This window comes from Phascolarctos cinereus, unplaced genomic scaffold (assembly GCF_003287225.1).
Source record: "Phascolarctos cinereus isolate Bilbo 61053 unplaced genomic scaffold, phaCin_HiC Scaffold_3;HRSCAF=262, whole genome shotgun sequence".
Classification (NCBI taxonomy): domain Eukaryota; kingdom Metazoa; phylum Chordata; class Mammalia; order Diprotodontia; family Phascolarctidae; genus Phascolarctos; species Phascolarctos cinereus.
Window position 1 is genome coordinate 26,476,939 of NW_027555736.1, and position 21,861 is coordinate 26,498,799.

General features: G+C 37.6%; 1 pseudogene; it reads right to left on the reverse strand.

Annotated features, from left to right (window-relative positions):
• Nucleotides 1-19,843: 19,843 nt before the first annotated feature.
• Nucleotides 19,844-21,577, reverse strand: LOC110216399 (crooked neck-like protein 1 pseudogene; annotated as a pseudogene).
• Between the last annotated feature and the right edge of the window lie 284 nt (nucleotides 21,578-21,861).

Here is a 21,861-nt window from a genome sequence, read left to right on the forward strand (position 1 = left end):
GTCACAATACAGTCCCCTAGGATTGGTCTGAAAGAAACAAAAATCAGTATTAAAGTTCAGTTATCTCAGTCCTCCCCTGTTTTGAAAATACTTTGTTTCATATAACAGTAAATCAGTTTAACAAACAGTTGTTATTTACTGTGTGAAAGGAATCTTTGCTAATGAACTAAACATAGTATTCAAAAACCAAGATACAACTTTTTTCAAATATTTATGTAAGAATTTATTTTAATACTATTATGTAAAAAGTTCTTCATATATTATTAAATTTATCAAACATTTGAAGGTTTTCTTTGTGTAAGGCCATGCTAGATACAAAAAGATGCAAAATTAAGAGGACGTGGTAACTACTGTAAAGAAACAATATCTAATATGTATTATTAGACAATTCCCTAAAATGCAAAGTAGCATGCATTTGGTGTAAAAAAATTAAGTAACAGAAAAGTGAAGTGCTTCAGAGGTCAGTGGATGAAAAAATAACCTCACAGGAGGAAGTGGGTGGCTCAGGCAAGATTTCTAAAAGGTGGACCTTCAACCACTGATAGGATTTTGAGAAAGCTTAGCTTTAGAGGGGGCAGAATGGTTTCAAGCCATAAGACACATCAAGAGCAAAGTCAAAGACACAAGAATAGAAAAACCCAGTAAATTCCAAGTATGCTACATAGTCCAGTTTTATAGTACCACTGTAAACCCAGGAGGACTTTGAGGTAGGTTTAGAAAGATCTAACACTCATGTGTTTTCAAAAACATTGATTGAAGAGGGCAGTGGAAGATATGATATCCCATAGAAAATCTTGGTTTCTGATAATGTTAAGATGTGGAAGGAACATTAAAAGGAATGTTCAGGGCAGTAAAAGAGTTTGTGTATAATGGGACAGAGGTTTAGAAGGTGATAATGGATGGTATTGGAAGAATTAGACAATGATGAGGATGAACAAAATATTTTTAAAATGAGTTTAGAGCATTAATTCTAATTTAAAATCATTGGTAATAAAATTGTATCTGTAGATGAAAGCTAAACATGTACATATAACTTGCCTCGATATTCAATTACTGTATCATGGGACCATAGATTTAGAACCAAAAGAGCGCTGACAAGTGAGAGAAATCATTATTTTGCTATTATATTAACAACCAAATATTAAATTAGGATTAAGTCTTTTTCTCCTGTATTTCCTCATTTGGGGACTAGTGCCTGTATGTCAGTTAGCCAGTCTCTGAAGGACATGACTGATTGATGAAATATCCCCTAACAGTAGAGAACATGCTCCTGGATCTTGGGCGTGACCCCATCCAAGTGGGAGAGCTCATTTTCTGTTTAGAGTATAAACAGAATCTAATCTAGGCTCCACATCCAAGATATAAACTTTGCATCATATACTTGATGTCTCAAACACTTTAAGGTTTCTTTATTTGAAAGAAGTCCCGTGAGGAAATGTTATATGTAACAAACCATAGCTGCATTGACTTATTTACCTCCTTGAGATATCATTTTTTACCAGCTCTCTGATTATTCTATTTGTTGTAGCTGGTCGAATGATGTAGTCGAACATTTTCTTCCTTGTGACATATCCATCATTTGTCAATAACTTTTGGTTTATTAAAATGAGTTCATGCTTTCTCTACTTTCCTCCTTGCATTATATTGACTGCGATTTACCATGGGCAGCTTGTGGTACAGCCTGGATTGAAACCAAAGACCTACATACCCGGTTAGTAGCATACTAGATCCAAATAACAACAAAGAAATCTCAGCCACCTCAGGACAAAGAGAAATGATTCCTTTTCATTTTTTTTCTTTGGGGTAGAGATCAACCATTCCTCCTTCTCACTGAATGATACAATTTGTGGGTTTTGAGTCACAAGCTATTTGGGACTATTTAAGTGGTAAATATGCTTTTACACCTCAACTACTTTTAATTTGCATAAGCTGTTTTGAACAATGGAAACATTTTTCTTTTGTTCTCCTCTTTGGAGCTCTCTTCTCTCCTTCCCTCCAGATCCTCCCTCTCCTCTCCTCCTTCCACCTCTCCTCTCCCTTCTCATTTTCTTTCCTCCTTTTCCCTCCTCTTCTCCTCTGTTCTCCTCCCTCCTCATCTTTTGGCAGGATCTCGCTGACATAATTTGTGGGTGACAGATCTTGCCCCATTCTCATTGAAGCAACTCTTCCTTTGAGCCTGGCCATAGATTGGGAGAGGGTAAAGTCTCATGCTACTCTTTTACAAGGTCACGTGATTATTTGGGAGGTGGGGTGGAGCACTAAAATCTTTGTAAATGAAAGCATTAAATCTATATAAAGATACAAACATTCCTGTTAATGGGAATATTTTGTCTATTTTACTGGACTAATAAAACACACCCATGTCCAGGTAATTCAGTTCATTATTTACACTGCAGGTTTCAGGACAATGGCAGTAGTTTAAAAAAAAAGATCTTTGAAAATCATTAATCATTGTTTCGGGAACAGAAGTGGCATTAATATTGCTTTCCTTCACATTGGAGTCTGATTTAGTCTCTATTATGCCAGCCTTTGCCTGATAATATAGATAAAGCTGGTACTTAAATAGTCCCAAATAGCTTGTGACACAAAACTCACAAATTGTATCATTCAGTGAGAAGGTGGAATGATTGATCTCTACCCCCAAAGAAAAAAAAAATTAAAAAGAATCACTTCTCCTTATCCTGAAGTGTTTGAGATTTCTTTGTTGTTATTGGAATCTAGTATTCTAGTATGAGGTAATCAGGTATGCAGGTCTTTGGTTTAAATCCAGGCCATGCCACAAGCTGTCCGTGGAATCCTTTACTTTGCTCATTAATGATCCCCAAGATACTTGTCAGCCCACAACTATTGGTCCTGTTGATGGAGTGATGGGACATGGACCACTAAAAGAGAAAGACCATAGCTTTGAAAGCAACCCAGTCCCCAAACTTCCCATGCATTTCAGCAGCCCAGATCACTAGCATCTCACCCAAGGCATCTGACCCACCCTAACCCACTCATATACTTGATACTCCTTTCACAGTGGCTCTTGGCCCACCCCAGACTACTTAATATTCCTTTAACTATTACACCTGGCCTACCCCAGGCTATTTACTAGTCCTTAATACCATCCAGATTTTTCCCAGTCCCATTTTTGTTTCACTCTCACTCCCCTTAAGTTGCAGACTCACTAGGAATCTAGCCCCCTCCTATTGGCCTTACAGTAAACCTTGCCACCTTGACTGAAAGAAAGCTTGAGTGCTTGAGTTCTTCCCAGGTAGACTCCCCATACTCTGACATTTTGGGGTTCCCAGCAACCCTGAACCACATAACTGTTTGACTTAAATGGTTCATTAAAGGAAAGTGGGACAAGAAGAAGGTTGACTTGCTTTCTAGAATCCAATAATCTATTTTGTTTGTTTCAGTTCAGATCTTTGCTTTCATTGTGGGAAATGCTCAATTTTGAAGTTCCTTCCATAAGTGTCTACCACTTCTACTCCCTGCCCTCAAAGAACTTATAGTCTAATGGATGAAGACAACTCTAAAAAGAGCTCAAACTTCATCTCTGAGATGTACTTGCTATGTGAGTATAAATGAACCTCTATTTCCTCACTTATACAATGGAACTAATAATTTTAGTAGTCTCTAAATCCCAGTATTATTTGAGTGAAATAATATAAGTATCATGCCTTTTAGATATTTAGGTTCTATACAAATGTCAGTTATTTATTTGTGATGATTTATTGCATACTCTTTTCTTTCTACCCTATGTTCCAACCAGATCAGACTATCATTGACCCCTGAATGCACCTTTCAGTATCATTGCTTTGTCTTTGCTCACAAAGTCCCTATGCCTGGCAACACCCTCTTCCTCCTCTGTTATCTGTCTATTGACTTCCTTCATGGTTTTAGAATCCCATTTATATGCCACCTCTTCGGTGAAGCCATCCCAGATTTCCTTGTTGATAATGACCTTTTCCCTTTCAAGTCTCATAGATACTTAGTATCTACCTCTCTTATGCAGCTACCATACTTTTTCCACCTACACTAGTTATTTGTGCTTATAGTTACATAACAGTTTTATCGGGGTGGGACCAGGTCTTAGTTATACTTTCTCTTTTTCATTGAATCTAACATAGTTGTTTGCACAGAAGAAGAAATTGATTAATGTTTTGGGGATTAGAATTTTAAAAGGGGAAAAAATTGATTTATTAAATTACTTCCACTAGACAATTTTAGCAATGTTTCATGATTGTCTCTCAAGTAAATAGCTGATTGTGTGATTTTCCAGAGTTTAAACCAATTTTTGACCTGGATCTGAGTTGTTTATATCCTCATATCTCTTGCTTTGACAAACAGAAAAATGCTTAGTTTAGATTAACTCCAATGAACAAGAATAAATCCGGTTGATTACACAATTTATTTTTTCATGAATTTTATTATCAAAATTCTCTCCAGATGTGGAAAATACATATTAATGGTATATATTCCTCTAAAGGTTTCAACAAAGGGACAAGAATAAAGAAAAGTCCACCTATCAGTTTCAAAGATTTATATATTCTTAGGGTGGTCTATTATTCTTTGTCCTCTGAATGGGCAGCTAGGTGACCTAGTGGATTGAGCATTGGACTTGGAGTCAGGGAGACCTGAGTTCAAATCTGGCCTCAGATACTTACTAGCTGTGTGATGCTAGGTTAGTCACTGAACCCTTTTTGCCCTAGTTTCCTTATCTGTAAAATGATCTAGAAAAAGAAATGACAAATCACTCCATTTGCCAAGAGAACCCCAAATAAGGTCATGAAGAGTTGGGCACAATTGAACAATAATAACCCCCCATTTTTCAGACTATGTGAATCTACTAAATATGACCTAACATATACAAAGATCCATCAAATTAAACTTAAGAAAACAAAGATTTCAATAGTAATACCCTTGTGACAACAGACAATAGGACATCCTATGATCTATGCTGAAGAAATATACAAGGTAAGAAATTGAATTTATTATAATTGCTGGGTGGTACAACAAGTTCATTAATGCCAGTAAGAAGGAACTCTAAACATTAATAGCTTTACTTTATAGCTCTCATAATATATACTATGTATATACTATGTAGAGTAATTTGCATAAAGTGACCAGGAGCCCTATGGAAGTTGAACCTTCTAAATATATTTCAAAGAATAGATGGCATTCAGGAAATGGCTGTCAAGACAGAAGAAAAGAGGTTGTTTTTATTTTAATAGTATTTTATTTTTTTCCAATTACATATAAAGATGTTTTTCAACATTCGTCTTGGTAAGATTTTGAATTCCAAATTCTTCTTCCCATCCTTCTTCCCAAGACAGTAAACAATCTGATTTCTATTATGCATGTACAATCATGTTAAATGTATTTTCACATTAGTCATGTTGTGAAAGAAGAATCAGAACAAAAGGGACAAACCCTGAGAATGAAAAACAAACAAACAAACAAAGTGAAAATACTATGCTTTGCTCTGCATTCAGACTCCATAGTTCTTTGTCTGGATATGGACAGCATTTTCCATCATGAGTTTTTTGAAATTGTCTTGGATCATTATATTACTGAGAAGAGCTGACTTTATCATAGTTGATCATTGCACAATGTTGTTCTTTCTGTACATATTGTCCTCATTTTGCTTATTTCATCTAGCATCAGTCCAGATAAGTCTTTCCAGGTTTTTCTGAAGTCTGCCTGCTCATCATTTCTTATAGAACAATAGTATTCCATTACATTCATTTACCACAACTTGTTTAGCCATGCCCCAAATAATGGGCATCCCCTCTGTTGAGGTTTAGGGGGACTGGAACCACAAAGTCACAACACATGGGTCCTGACTGCATGAATTCAACCCAAGCCTTCATTTAGCCAAAGACAAGGCTTATTAGAACATCTGCATATTGGACAGACTCTTAAGGAATCTGAGCATTTGTTACTAAGCTATTGGCTAGATTATAAGAATCTGAGCACTTTAATGGAGACAAGATGGACCTTACATACAGAAAGTGGCCAAGTTGTTTGGGGTAACTGGAGGAGGAGGTCTCTGGAAGATCTGGATGGGAGTGGCCAGTAAGCTGGGATGAACAGAACTCCTGGGACCTAGACCACATGGCCAAGGGAGAATGGAGTCTAGATAGGATAAAGGGTGGGAAGTGGCCAGGAGCCATCTGGAGGTAATAGACAATGGAGGACTGGGTAAAAGAATTGGCAGATTAGGTGTAGGCAATAATGCCTCAGTGAATGCCACAGATTTGGCCATTTGGGAAAGTTCAGGGTTTTTCCTTTTTGGGTCCAGATCCCATCCTCATCACCTCAGTTTCCAATTCTTTGCCACCATAAAAAGAGCTGCTATAAATATTTTTGTACATGTGAGTCCTTTTTCCTTTTTTTATGATCTCTTTGAGGATACAAACATAGTAATGGTATTGCTGGATAAAAATGTATGCACAGTTTTACAGCCCTTTGGGCCTAGTTCCAAATTGCTCTCTAGAATGGTCGAATCAGTTCACAACTACATGAATGATGCATTATTTTTTTTTTAACCACATCTTCTCCAACATTTATCATTTTTGTTTTCTGTCATAGTGATGGGGTGAACTCAAGAAGAAGTCTTCACCCCTTGACCCAAAGGGAATCTGGCTCCCACTTGTCTACAGACCCCAGCTCCTCATTTCCCTTTGAAAGCCTTAGCCTTACCTTTTAATCTTATTCAGATGCACCTTTGCCCCTTGCCCTAAAAATAATCTGGCTCACATTTGTCTACAGGATCCAGAAAACCCTTAAACTTTCAGGTTCCTTATCAACTCCCCTTATCTCCCTTTGAAAGCCCTAGCTCTACCCTTTGATCTTAGGCCTTTCAAATTTCTTCCTTCCAGTTCCTCTCATTATCTATTCCCATTGTCTGTTCATTCTCGCAGACCTTCCAATTGGAATTCTCACATAGACTCTTTTCCCAGCCCCCTTCTCTGGCCACCCAAAGTTACTTCAGTGTATAAAAATTCCACCCTGGCCCCCATTCAGATCCAGAGAATCTCAAGGCCAGAAGGCTTAGACTTTCTCATGCCCACTCGTCCTTACAGGCATCACCTGGCCTAAGTGTTTTAATAAACTTTTCCTTTGGCTGGAAGAAGATTTGAGTTGAATTCTTTCAGGCAGGGCTCAGTGTCATGATCTTAGGGTTCCAGCACCCCAAACCTCTAGACCTCTTCAATAGCAGCCAATGATAGATATGAGGTGGTACCTAAAGTTATTTCAATCTGCATTTCTCTAATCAATATGTTGGGGTTGGGATCTGGACCCCAGAAAGGAAAAACCCTGGACTTTCCAACATGGCCAAATCTCTGGCTTTCACCTGAGGCTATAATCTCATCAACTGGCCTTTCACTGTAGCTTCACCCAATCTCCCAATTCTGTTACCCTTAACCTAGCCTAGCCTTCTATTGTCTTGCCTTCCTATGGCCCCTTCTTCCCTCCCTTAATCCTAGCTAGGCTCCATTCTCCCTTGGCCATTTGGTCCAGGTCTCTGGTGTTCTATTACCTCACAGTACCCCCTACCCCCTGCCTCAGACTATTTGGCCACTCCTAGATCCCTCCCACAATCTTTCTGTATATAAGGTCCATCTTGTCTCCTTTAAGGTACTCAGATTCTTACAATCTAGCCACTGCTCAGATTTTTCACAATCTTGCCTACAACTCACAGGTGCTCAGATTAAAGGTCTTTAATAAACCTTGTCTTTGGCTGACAGAAGGCTTGGGTCAAATTCTTTCAGGCAGAACCCATGTGTCGTGATCTTGGGGTCCCAGCACCCCTAAATCTCTGGACCTCATCAAATAGTGATCAAGAGCATTTTTTCATATGATTATAGATAGCTTTAATTTCTTCATCTGAAAACTGCCTGTTTATATCCTTCATGTCCTTTGACATTTTTATCAATTGAGGAATGACTTATGTTCTTATAAATTTGACTCAATTCTATATATATTTGAGAAATGAGGCCTTTATTAGAAACACTGGCAGTAAATTTTTTCACCCAGTTTACTGGTTTCCTTCTGATTTTGGTTGTATTGGCTTTGTGCAAAACCTTTTTAATTTAATGTAATCAAAATTATCCATTTTGCATTTCATAATGTTCTCTCTCTTGTTTGGTCATAAATTCTTCCATTCTCCATAGATCTTACAGGTAAACTATTTTTTGTTCTCCTAATTTGCTTATGGTATTGAAGTGGCATGTAATTGCTGGGAACCCCAAAATGTCAGGGTACAGGGTGAATCTTCCTGGAATGACTTCATGCACTCACACCCTCTTTCAGTCAAGGTGTCAAGGTTTATTGTAAAGCCAATAGTGAGGGCTAGATGGTTAAAGAATCTGCAACTTGTTGGGGGCAAGACTGATACCTATATACAAAAAAAGAGAGTGAAAAGATCTGGGTGGAATTAAGGAGCGGTAAGTAGCCTGGCGTGATCCAGGTACAATAGTGAAAGGAATTAAGTGGTCTGGAGTGGATCAAGAGCCACTATGAAAGGATTATCAAGCGTCTACGCAGTCTGGGGTGGGTTAAATGTCTTGGGCTAGATGCCAGTGATCTGAGCTATTGAAATGTGTGGGAAAATTCTGGTACTGGGCTGCTTTCAAAGACCTGGTCTTTTCCTTTTAGGGGTCCAGGCTCCACCACCCCATCAGTACCACCTTTTATGTATAAATGATATACCCATTTTGGTCTTCTCTTGGTATACACTGTGAGATATTGATATATGCTTAGTTTCTGACATGTTATTTTCCAGTTTTCTCAGCAGTTTTTGTCAAATAGTGATTTCTTGCCCCAGAAGCTAGAATTGATGAGGTCTAGAGATTGCTGGGAGCCTGACCCCAGCCTTTTTTCAGCCAAAGACAAGGTTTATTAAAGATCCACCATATTATTAGCCACACTCTTAAGAAATCTGAGCACCTATGAGCTATTGACTAGATTATAAAAATCTGAGCAGTGGCTAGATTATAAGAATCTGAGCACCTTAATAGAGACAAAATGGACCTTATATACAGAAAGACTGTGGGAGGGATCTAGGAGTGGCCAAGTAGTTTGGGGTGACTGGAGGATGGGTCTAAGGAGGATAGGAGTGGCCAGTAAGCTGGTTTGAACAAAACTCCTGGGACCTGGACCACATGGCTAAGAGATAATAGAGCCTAGCTAGGATTAAAGGTGGGAAATGGCCAGAAGATTTAGGGAAGTAAAACAATGGAGGGCTAGGCTAGGTTAAAGATAATGGAGAATTGGGAGATTGGGTGTAGCCCCAAAGAAAGGTCAGTTGATGGGATTATAGCCTCAGGTGAACACCAGAGATTTGGCCATGTGGCAAAGTCTAGGCTTTTTCCTTTTTTGGTCTAGATCACATCTTCACCAGTAAGACAATGGAGAACTAGGCTAGGTTAACTGGGAGATTGGGGTAGCCACAAGGAAAGGCCAGTTGATGGGAAGACTATGAGAAGTCTTTGCTGATCCCACATAAAGCTAATGTCTTCTCTCTATTGAATATCTTTGTTTTATCCTGGAGATAAATGTCTCCCCCATTAGATTGTGAGCTCCTCAAAGGCTAGGATTGTCTTTAGAATTTCGCTTTATCCCCAGAGCTTAGGACAGTGCCTGGCATGTAGTAGACTCTTAATAAGTGTTTATTGATTGGCTGCCTGGTAGCAGTTTGTAGAGGGATTGAAGGATTGTTGAAGAACGACCTGAAGGGAACACTTTGTGAACTGACAACACTGTTTTCATAACCTTCAATAAGGTACTTGAAAAAATATCTGTTAAGTGATGATTATGTGAGGCAACCATGTGGTAATGGAGAGAGAGCTGGCCTAGAATTCAGGAAGACCTAAGTTCCAGTTCTATCTTTGATGCAAACTTATGATATTTTACTTACCACCTCTGCTTCTGACTTTCGGGACTTTGCTACCATGTCTCAGATGTCTTTTTTACTCTAGAACTTCCCTTAACTTCTGAGACCTCCTCACTCTGGAAAATCTTTCCAACATATTGGTCACCTTCTTCTGTTGGTGAGTTGCTCCCAGTGCTTCCATTTTGAAGAGGGGCCCAACCTGGACAACTTTCATTCTCCTTCCAGCTTTGCTTCTGACTTCCGGGATCATCAATACAATATCCTCACAAACTTTCCCCCACCCCCAGCTTTTCAGCTCTTCTGGGTATCTTCTTCCGTTAAAGTAGAAACATCCTGAGGCCAGGGATGGTTTTTCTTGATTATTTTGAATTATCAACAATCACTTCCGTAAGTTTTGAGTTTTAAATTTTTCTCCCTCTCTCTTCCCACCTCCTGTGAAAGTAAGTGAAAGTAAGAATTAGAACCAATAGGAGGAACCACCAGAAAGAGGAAATAAAACACAACAGAAGAAAAAAAAGTAGCAAATAGTATGCTTCGATTCAAACTCCATAGTTCTTTCTCTGCATGTGGATAGCATTTTCCATCATGATGCCTTTGGTTATGTCTTAGATCCTTGTATTGCTAAGAATGGTTAAGTCTATCAATATTAGTCATCGCACAATGTGGCTGTTACTGTGTACAATGTTCTCTTGTTTCTGTTCCCTTCACACAGCATCAGTCCATACAAGTCTTTCCAGGTTTTTCTGAAGTCAGCTTGTTCATCATTTCTTATAGCACAATAGTATTCCATTACGTTTATATATCACAACTTGTTCAGCCACCCCCCAACTTATGGACATCCCCTCAATTTTCAATTCTTTGCCACCACAAAAAGAGCTGCTATGAATATTTTTGTACATGTGGATCCTTTTCCCATTTGTATCTCTTTGGGATACAGCCCTAGAAGTGCTATTGCTGGATCAAAGGGTATGCACATTTTGATAGACCTTTGGGCATAGTTCCAAATTGCTCTCCAAAATGGTTGGATCATTTCACAACTCCAACAACAATGCATTAGTAGGGATGTATTTTTTTTTTGTTTTTGTTTTTTATGCTTTTCTTTTTAACCTCCACACTGAGCGTAGTTCCTTGAACATAGAAAGCACTTAAGCAATTCTTACTTCTTTTCCTTGGGCAGTCCTCTCAGGTGTTTCTTCTCTGGCAGATGGAATTTCCTACATGAATAAAGTTACTTCAGTAAATACAAACAGAAATAAAAGGTTCTAGGCAGCTGAGGAAATACTAACATAAATTAGCATTCGTTACTAGTTTCAATGAATCCAGTACTATGTATATATGTAATGTATATGTGTGTGCATGTATGTGCAGGTTGGGGTCAGACAAGTTTACAAATATACCATGTTTTGTCCCAAAAGGCTACTCATTTAACATGGATATTGTTCTGTTGATGTTATGTGGCTGGGCATCTTGGCTATGAGTACATCACCATCTCTGAACAATTAAATCTGAAGGGAAATTTTGTATAATAAGGATCTCTTTGATGTAAACCCAGAGTCTATTAGTTAATTATTGGCTCTCAATTATATTATTACACATTGAACATAGTCTTCTGAACTCCCTAAGTCTTTTTAAGCATGAACAAGAGAAGGAGAGATTTATGATTGGGAAAAGGATAAAATGTGATGGGAATAAATATATAGCTAAAAGATAATAGGTGCTAGCACTTTTGTTTAACATAAATAAGGTTCACTGTATTGTTATCTCAGGCATACTGACTGTGAGAAATAAAAGCGTTATGTTTCCACATAAGTAGATAGAAATCAGCACAGTTGTAAAAGACCCAGAACCACTTCAAGGCCAGCCAATCAGAGAATAGCTGGTGGGTGAGAAGAAATGCCAAAAGAGGGGCCCAGGCTGAACTGGTTCAAACCAGCAAGGGTTAACTCCAGGTCAGCAGCTTTTGCTACTGTGCAAGTGTAATTAGGTCTAGTAATATTACCTTCTCCACTCAAGGGGAGCAATAACACAATTTCAGGCACAACATGGATGTTAAGGGGTGGGGATCATATGTATTGGAAATATATGAAAAGGGCACATAAGGAAGATTGTAACCCAGCAGAATTCGGACCAATCCAAATCCAGAAGGGAGGAATTAGGTAATTACTAACTAAAAAGTTTGCTCTTGCTTCTGTACTCTGCACACTCTCCTTCAAAGAGGTGTGCCTGCTTCTCACAAGAATTGAAAGGAGCACACTTCAACCTCTTTAATAAAAAGTCTTTGAGACACCAGTCTTTGGATTTGAGTCTGGGATGTTCTTTATAACACTGACCCTGCGATCCTGGGGAAGTCACAACCTCTCAGTCCTCTTGCCAACTCTAAAAATATATACATCACAGAGAAGATGCCAACCTGCAATAGTAATAGCCACAGGATGTCTCTCTCTCTCTCTCTCTCTCTGTAGATTCTCTTCATGATTTCAACAGAACTTTCTGCTTCCTACTTGTTTGGTTTTTCATATTCTCTCTCCAGTCCCCCAAGTTTTTGTCACTATAAGTATTTCAAATGAAACCTCCAAATTCTAGAGAAACTTTTTGCAAAGTCTTTATTCCAACTGATGTGTTAAATTTCACACTCCAAATCTCCCAATGCATTCACACCTATCTTATCACCCCCAAAGAAAATGTAAAGTGTGCACTTGTCCAAATCTCATATCTAGGCCGATTCATTTGCAATTATAACTCGGGTTCTTTTGGAATATCCAGCCAATAGACAGCTGCTCCAATCTTAGATTAAATAGGAACCAACTCATATGAGTAGGTCTGATTTTGCTATTGCTCAGTCCCTCACACCAGCTTTTCAGGCAGTGGCTATGTCTTTGTAAATTGGTGTATTTTGTCCAGCATTGACGGCTGTGCTCAAAGTACTAATGGGGCTTTATTTTGTATTGTATACCCAAAGTAACTTTAAGTCAGGACCTGTGACATAATAAATTGTCTTTTGTATTATCCAAAGAACTGAAGTAACCTGAATTCTTTAAGACTGATTTCATCCTTATTCTCATCTTTGTGCATTTTTGGATAACAAACTTTATATATGGTTTTAGCTCAAGAACTTTAGGAGATTGAAAGTGCATAAGTCTTACTGTGAAAAAGATTGAACAAATCATGTTCATTTAGTCTAGGGGATTTTGTTTTTTGGTGTGTCCCTTGATTTGTTTGTGTGCTCAGCGAATGTATGAGTTTATGAGAAGCTCTCCAAGGACATCTTGTCCAAGAATCCCTTTTATAGCACACATAACTAGTAGCCATCCAGCCAATAAAAGGGAAACCCAGGACATCCCAAGGCAATTCCACTTTTAGACAGTTCCCAGTGTAAGGAAGTTTCTCTTTACCTCAAGCTAAAATCTGACTCTCTCCAGAACTCCTACCCACTTATCTTAGTACTGTCTCCTGGGGCCAAGCAGAATAAACCTCAATCCTTTTAGTGCATATCTGCACTGAAGATACAAGAAGACAACTTTAATGTCTCCCTATATCTTTACTTTTTCCAAGTGAAAAGTCCTTAGTTCTTTTAATCATTTCTAGAATAGCATGAACCAGAGGGTCCTTGCCATGTTCATTATACTACTTTGATCACTGTACTATGTTGAGTTCCTGAATCATGTATTTATGTTTCAAAATTGCTCGGAAAATATCCCCAACTCCTTGCGAAAATAGTCTTGAAGGGCAGAGGATTTAAAAAATGTTTAATGAATATATTATACCACCAACAGGCAGGGGAATAGGGAATGTCTTATAAGGATTGAACCAAAGATCATAAATGTTTATGTAGCATTATAGATAGAGTTTTGAAATTTGAGTCACGAAGGTACAAATTCAAGTTTCACTTCTGATGCTAGTTATCAGCCAATCAGGCAGCTAACATATATTAAGTGCCTACTATGTGTCAGGCACTGTGCTAAGCACTGGGGTTATAAAGGAAGTAAAGGGGGGAAAACAGTTCTTGGTCTTAAGGAGCTCCCGAAAATTTTGTTGAGGAGATAATAGGCAAACACCATGTACCAACAAGATCTATACTGGACAAATTAGAGAACGCACTAAAATTAAGGAGGCCTGAGAAAGGCTCCTCAGAGAAGGTGAAATTTTAGTTGAAAGAATCCATGGAACTTGAAGGAAACCAGAAAAGCTAGGAGACAGAAATCAGGATGGTGAGTGTTCCAGGCCTAGGGAACAGCTCCCCAAAAGGCTAAGAGTAAGGAAATGGATCATCTTGTATAAGGTTTAGCAAGGAAGTCTGTCTCATCTTCTATGGAAATGGGTGAGGCAAAAGGAGACTGGAAAGATAAGAAGGGACAAAGTTCAAAGAAGGCTTTTAAAGGCAAGCCAATGTTTTTATATTTAATCATGGAAGAAATAGCAAGCCACTGGAGTTTTTTGAATAAGGGGTAATATGATCAGTTTTAGGAAGATCTATTTGATATCTGAATGGAGGATAGAATGGAACAGGGAGAAACTCAGGCAGGGAGATGAAATATTACAATAATCTAAGTGTGAAGTAAAGAGGATCTGCATGAGGGTTGCAGCATGTAGAAGGATGGAAAAGACCATAGAAGAGGGATATTATGAAGATAGGAATGACAAGACTCAATATCTGATTGATTGTGGGGTTTAAGAGTAAGGAGTTAAGGATAACAGCTAGGATTTGAGTGACTAAGAAGATGGCAGTACCCTCTACAATAAAAAGAAATTGATTTTAGGCAAATCATTTTACCTCTGAAACTTAATTTCCTCATTTATAATACAAAGGAAATAGGGTGATTGTTTGACTCTAATGGCATGATATATTAAATATTACACAACATTTAAAACATTTTGGTGTCAGACTTAGGTGTTGGGGATGGCAGAATATGCTCTAGTTAGAATGAGGAGCATGTGGAGAAGATAGTTAAATAAGGGGGAACAAAGCAACATCTTTCCCACAATTAAAACAGTTTGATTGTAATAAGAAAAATAGTAGCTAACAGTTATATATCACTTACTATGTGCTAGGCACTATGCTATGTATCTTAAAATTATTACGTCTTTTGATTTGTAGGATGGGCTATGTTGGAGGGAGGAGCATGTCCCCTCATTGGGGTAGATGACCTTTTGTCAATCACTTTTGTTCCAGTATAGCTTGGACTAGATCAAGGGTTCATAATATTTTTCATGGCCTAGATACCAGTAGCCCAATCTGGTGAAGTCTAGGGATACCTTCTTAAAAATATGATTAAATGTACATAACAAAACATTAAGATTGTAAGGAAAATCAATTATATTAAAATATGGTATGAATTTTAAAAATGTTAATAAAGCCAATTTAAGAAGCCCTGGGCAAGATAGAGAGCCTGAGTGCTTTTTATTATTGCTATTAATTTTGAAATGTAATAAATAACTTCTATAGGATTTAAGTATTTAATAAAAAGTAAAATATATTCATTCACAACCTTTGCTTATGGTATAGTTGGGAGAAACAAGGTTAACAAACTTAGCATAATGAAGATAAATTAATTTTAGCAGACTACAAGTTTAAAATGAGTAAACATTGTAATATGGCAGCCAAAAATCTTTAATAAAAAATTCTTGGGCTTCATTGGAGGGTGTAGTGTCCAAAATTAAAATGGTCCTGGTGCATTCAGCCCTGATCAAGTCTCATAAGGAATTCTGTGTTCAGATTCTAAGGAAGAGGATTGTTGAGGCCATAAACCTCCAGAGGAGGGCAATTGGGATGAACAGATCAGACACTAGGAGTTGATTACAGAAAGCTGGAATAATTAGCCTAGGGAGGAGACAATGGAGTGGGGTCATAATTGCTGTCTTCTGGTTCTGAAGGGCTGTCCCATGAAAGAAAGATTATATTTTCTGAACCTGGCCTGAGAGAATGGATCTCTCAACAATTCCTAAAAGGTCCAGAGTGATAGGTTTAGTCTTGACATAAGAGACAAGTAAAAACCCAAACAAACAATATGTCTTAATAATTAGAGCTTTTGGAACATAAGAGGCTTGCTTAGTCATGGAATGGGTTTACCCTAATTCTAAGATCTCCAGTCAAATTCCAGATAATAGCTTGTCAGAGAAGTTGTAGGAAAAATGCCTGGACAAATATAAGTTATGCTCAATGCCTTCTGAATTTCTTTCCATTTATGAGATGCATGGATACTGTAATTATATGACTGTCAAAGAGAGGAGGTGTGAGGGATTCTTGCAGAATCAAAAATCTTGAAAATCCAAGTTGCTCTATACCTACAGGCAAACTTTCTTCTTCTTCTTCTTCTTCTTCTTCTTCTTCTTCTTCTTCTTCTTCTTCTTCTTCTTCTTCTTCTTCTTCTTCTTCTTCTCTTCTTCTTCTTCTTCTTCTTCTTCTTCTTCTCCTTCTCCTTCTCCTTCTCCTTCTTCTTCTTCTTCTTCTTCTTCTTCTTCTTCTCCTTCTCCTTCTCCTTCTCCTTCTCCTTCTCCTTCTCCTTCTCCTTCTCCTTCTCCTTCTTCTTCTTCTTCTTCTTCTTCTTCTTCTTCTTCTTCTTCTTCTTCATCTCCTTCTCCTTTTCCTCCTCCTTCTTTTTCTTCTTCACCTTCTCTTCCTCCTCCTCCTCCTTCTTCTTATTATTATATAAGTGAGGATTATAAAAGTTAATCCTAGATCTGGACAATCTGAGTTAAGTTTTCTTCATTAGACATGAGGCTTACCTTTTTCTTTTGTTGTTGTTGTTGTTTGTTTGTTTTTATTCCTTTTCGGGAAGAAGAGGAAAGCCAAAAATAATGAACGTGAAACAAAGAAAAATATTGGAGGAAATACCAAATGAATAAAAATAAGGGTAATCTATCAATCCCTCCAAGAAGAAATATGAATTCAAGAGTGTCTAGATTGTCATTTGATGACAATAGTGTACATGAAATGTTTTTAGGCTATTGCTTGAAATCCCTTTGTGAAATGTGTAATCTGTCTGCTGGTTTCACTCTACAAAAAAAAAAATCTGCACATTCTAATGCACTGATGTATAGTTTACAAAATATGTTAAGCACCTTATTTCATGTAATACACCCCTCAAAAATATACAGACTAGAAAATTTAAAGGTATCAGGGACCTTGGAGATCATCTTGGGCAGGCCTTCAATTTTTCATATAAATAAACTGAGGTATAAGACGGTGGATTAATTTACTTAAGGACACATAGAAGACTTAAAAAAATTCCATAAGTTGAACATTTGGGATTCACGTCAAGGTGTCCTGACTCCGAAATTCAGTCCCTATATTTCTCTTATGGAAGGCAAAAATCAGTCATGAAAATATTCTAAATGATTAACATGCTACGGAATAACATCAACTATTAATATAACATTATGATATTAATATATTAAGGTCACATCAATCCATGAAATAATATTATGTGTAATTTGTCATTATTGTATCAATAAACCACGATAATATATTCAATACCTCACCATTGCCTTTTTATGTTTCTATGAGAAATGTCTCCAACTGGTCATGGAGGTGAATTTAAACAACTATGACGTCTATGTTATTAGAAATGCATTTTCCATGATTCTCTGGACCTGTCTCATAAATAATGCACATGATTCACATCAAGATTCTACTTACTCCATCAGCTATCCTATTAAATTCAATTTTATTATAGTCTAGAAAGTAACCAACAGAAATATTAGGAAACATAGTGGCATACAGGTATAAGTTTTCATGGCTTTCTAGAATAATTGCTAAGAGGTATAAAAATCATAGTAATTGATTTGATGGAATTAAAAATTTGACCCCTAATTCAACATATCCAGATACCACTGGTGGTGAATCCCAATTTGTATCTGCTAGTGTTAGTCCTACTGGAATTCAAAATAAGATCTAGTGAATCCTGTTTCAAGAGTTGACTTGATAGTGTCGATTGATGGCACCAATTTTCAATCCAGCTCCAACTCTATGATTGCATGATCTCCAAAAAAACACACATTTTCTTTTCACAAATATTTTTTTTTCTTTCTTTTTAGGCAATTGGGGTTAAGTGACTTGCCCAGGGTCACACAGCTAGTAAGTATCAAGTGTTTGGTCTGAGGCCGGATTTGAACTCAAGTCCTCTTGAATTCAGGGCCAGTGCTCTATCCACTGTGCCACCTAGCTGCTCCCACAAATATTTCTTTATAAGTGTTTATGTTTGAACATAATTCTTCACTATCTCTGAAAAGAGTAAGTGAAATCTTGAAATTCATCTTTTCCTTAATACCAACTTGAAATTGAAATAGAAAGCAAAGGTCTTCTCACTTATGCCATTGAGGCCATGAAAAGATCATTGACTGTGAAGTCAGTTAAAATCAGGAGGCAATGGTTGGCAATATAAAGGATTTGAAACCAGAAAATGTGGGTTCAGATCCCTATTCTGTCATTTGACACCTCTGTGTTGAGAGGCAACTCATTTAACCTCTGTGCCTCAGTTTTCCATACTAATTCAATCTTAGAAAATACAAATATAGAAAACCAATATTTAAGTATAATTCTTTGATTTTTCCATTTAGTATGCTTTAATGTATCTTTTTCTAAAGAAAAAAAAATCTCATCTTTGGCCCAGTAGGAAGTCAAGAAAAGTCATGATCATTTCTACAAACAGTAGGAATTATCCTCTAAAAAAAAACCTTAGAGGAGTAGCAGACGAGCATGATGCTTTCTGTTATAGCAATAACTACATTTTGCTAAATGTCTTCTGGATTATTTTTCTTTGGCTACTGTTGGGATTTTCAAGATTACTGCAGCACCTAGTACAGTAATTAGTGGTAGTGGAGGTAGTGTGGTTTACTGTAGAGAATGTTGCACCTGTAACCAGGAAGACTTGCATTTAAGTCCCTTTTCTGATACCTACCATTTGTGGGGAAGTCATACAACCTGCCTGATCCTCAGTTTTCTCATCTATGGAATGGGCACACTAAGTCCTGTAGCATTAACACACTCTGTTGTTATGAGATTCATATGGAACAATATATGTAAAGCATTTTGCAGTGTAAGGCAATAAACATTTATTCATGTCCTATATTGTGCCAAGTAGTGTGCTAAACACTGGAAATAAATAAGAAGGCAAAAATAATCTCTGGTCTTAAGGAGTTCACAGTCTAATGACAGAGACAACATGAAAACAACTATGAACATATAAAACATATTCATGTTTTAACCTCTGTGACTCAGTTTTCCCAACTATAACTTAAACATATTGGACTAAATGACTTCAAAGGTCTGTAATCAACCTGTGATACTAAAATGGATTCTAAGTCTACCTTTTTTTTTTTTTTACTACCTGTAGCAACAAGCCTCAGAGGGAAGGCACTAGTGTTGACAGAGATCAGGAAAGGCTCTTTGGAGAAGGTAGAATTTTAGATGGGACTTGAAGGAAGCCAGGGAGGGCGCAAAAGCTTTTGCAAACGTTTAGTTCAAGAGTTCTTAGGAGGTTACTTTTTTTTTTTTTTTTGTTGTTGTTGTTATTTTGGCCATGGGTCCCATTGTCAGTTGGATGAAGTTTCAGAATAGTGGTTGTCAATGAATGTAGTAAAATGCAGAGATTTATACAGGAAACCATTTCTATTAAGATCTATTTCTAAAGCATGTTTAAAAATAAGGTCACAGATGTCAGATGATTAACAACTCCTGCTGTAGATGCTACATTAATGACAGTTTTATTCTTTAGTACTCATAAAGAACACACATTTGTTTTTTAAAAAGCATAGATTTGGCTCAATGATTTGGAAGAAAAGCTATGACCTCAGATGATCATTAAAGCCACTTAAAGCACTAACATTGATATTTTCTTTTTTTTAAAAGAAATTTGATATCCTTTATTTACAATCTCGTCCATGCTAACTCAGCAATATTTTAAAGACATAAGGGTACAAGGTTCGCCAGGGACACAAATACTGTACAACAGTTTCCTAAGTCGCAGTAATCGCAGAGTAGGAATTCATAAAAATAACAAAAGTACAATAACATGGAAAAAGGCAAGATTCACTCTTCTCAGTGTCTTTGTCTGGGTCTTGCTCTACAGAATCCTTTTCTTAGTGCTCTTTCTTCCAAAGTTTGGCCATAGCCAGCAATTTGAGGCTGGAGTGGTTTGCAGCATCTTCAGGAAAACAGTAATCATAGTACTTTTCCCAGCAGAAGCAGATCTGTACTTGTGTTCTTAACTTCTCTGGCATGAGTTTATCCACTGCCTCCTTATGAGACTGTGCTCCAAATTCATCAGTTTCACAAGGCTTCCAGGAACATGAGTCTTTTCTCCTCTCCATAGCTTTTCATAGTTCTGCAGTTTTCTTCATAAATTTGTCTGCAGTTAGCTAAACTTTCCTTATTTCCTGCAGACAGCTCAAACTGGGCAAAACCAATCCACATCTTCACCCACTGTGTTCATTGCAGTAATCTTCTGTAAAGGCTTCTGAGTTTTGTTTTGGGTTTTTTTGGTTATTTTTAGATTCTTTTTGTTTAATTTCAAAATCAATGCTGAATATCCGAAGTATCTCTGGGATATCTAAGCATGGGTGGCTAATAGCTAACTCACATTGCTCAGGTTCTCTCAATATCTCCAAGAATTGTCTCTAAATTTAATCCATAATGTGCAATTTTCTGGTGCAAGTTCCAGAAATTCTTCATAAAGTTCCTGGTACTGGTTAAATTCTTGAAACTATACCTCCAATTCAATGCAGACTTTAAACAAATTGTTTTTTGGAACAATTGCCCATAGAAGTTCCCAAAGCTCTTCGTGCAAGTGCGAGATTTTTCTGTCCTATTTTAAACTGGGCACGCAGTAGCCATATTTTGGCAAATGTAAATTTTTGTGTGAATCGGTTCCAGCCAAGCTTGATATATCTTTCTGGTCCTCTCTGGATCCTTTGCCTTTAACTCTCCATAAAGTGCATATCTGATCCAGAAAAAAAAAATGGAGAATCATATATACTGCTTCCAGTGCCACTTCTTTTGGATTGGAAGCATGCAACAATGGCTCCTTTATACACCCTAGCCATGTCTATCTGCATCATTTTTCATCAATCGCAAACAGCCAAACTAGGCATCCTAATTCTGTGGATTAGCCTTCACTTCCCCTTTGGATTGGAATCTCTATTTGTTCACAATGATATCTTCAATACTTCACCCATCTCTGTATTTCTTTTCAAAGATTATGTAATTTTTAAAGAGTCCTTGAGCTTCTGGCTTCGAAATCCTATCCAGGGCATATTTGTGGATCACTCTAACCCTTTCAATTTTTTTTTCTGATTTTCTTCAAACTTTGCAAAGGCTGCATAGAGATGTTCTTCAATATGCTCATCTTCAAAGAATTCTGTAGCTCTTTCATAAACTTTGCTTGTCTGAGCAAAATACCCATATTTTTCCTCAAAGCCAGCATACTCAATCTAGTTCTTAACATCAGGGTGCAAGAGGACAAGTATTTTCTAAATGCCACTCCTGGCAGGTGCTTTCTGCTAGCCCCCCCGTTGCCATCTGTCCAGCCACCACCATCCCAGCTGCAGTGTTTCTGCTTTGGCTCCACCATCCTGGCCCTGAAACCCCACTACCCTAACCCTGGCACCTGCAGCCTCTTCTTTTTCCTGGTGGTGCTTCTGCAAGTAGGCTAGGGCAGCTCTGCTCCCACCAACCAGGCCTTCAGGTTGCATGGGAGTTCTCAGGGCTTATAAACTGCTCTTGGGTGGTTGTTGCTCTAAATTGACAAACCACGGGCCCCCTTTCTAGTTGTCCTCATCTTACTAAACTTATTTTCCAAAAGGGAAGGAATTTTCATGGAAATACATTTATGTAGTTTAATACCTTTCTGTCTAGAGTTGTAATTGATTTCCCAATAAAATATACAGACGGATTAAGAAATAGCACTGTTCATACAGTTAACCTTTCAGTCTCTCTGTATTCATTGTTGCCAACTGCAGAGCACACCATGTACTAG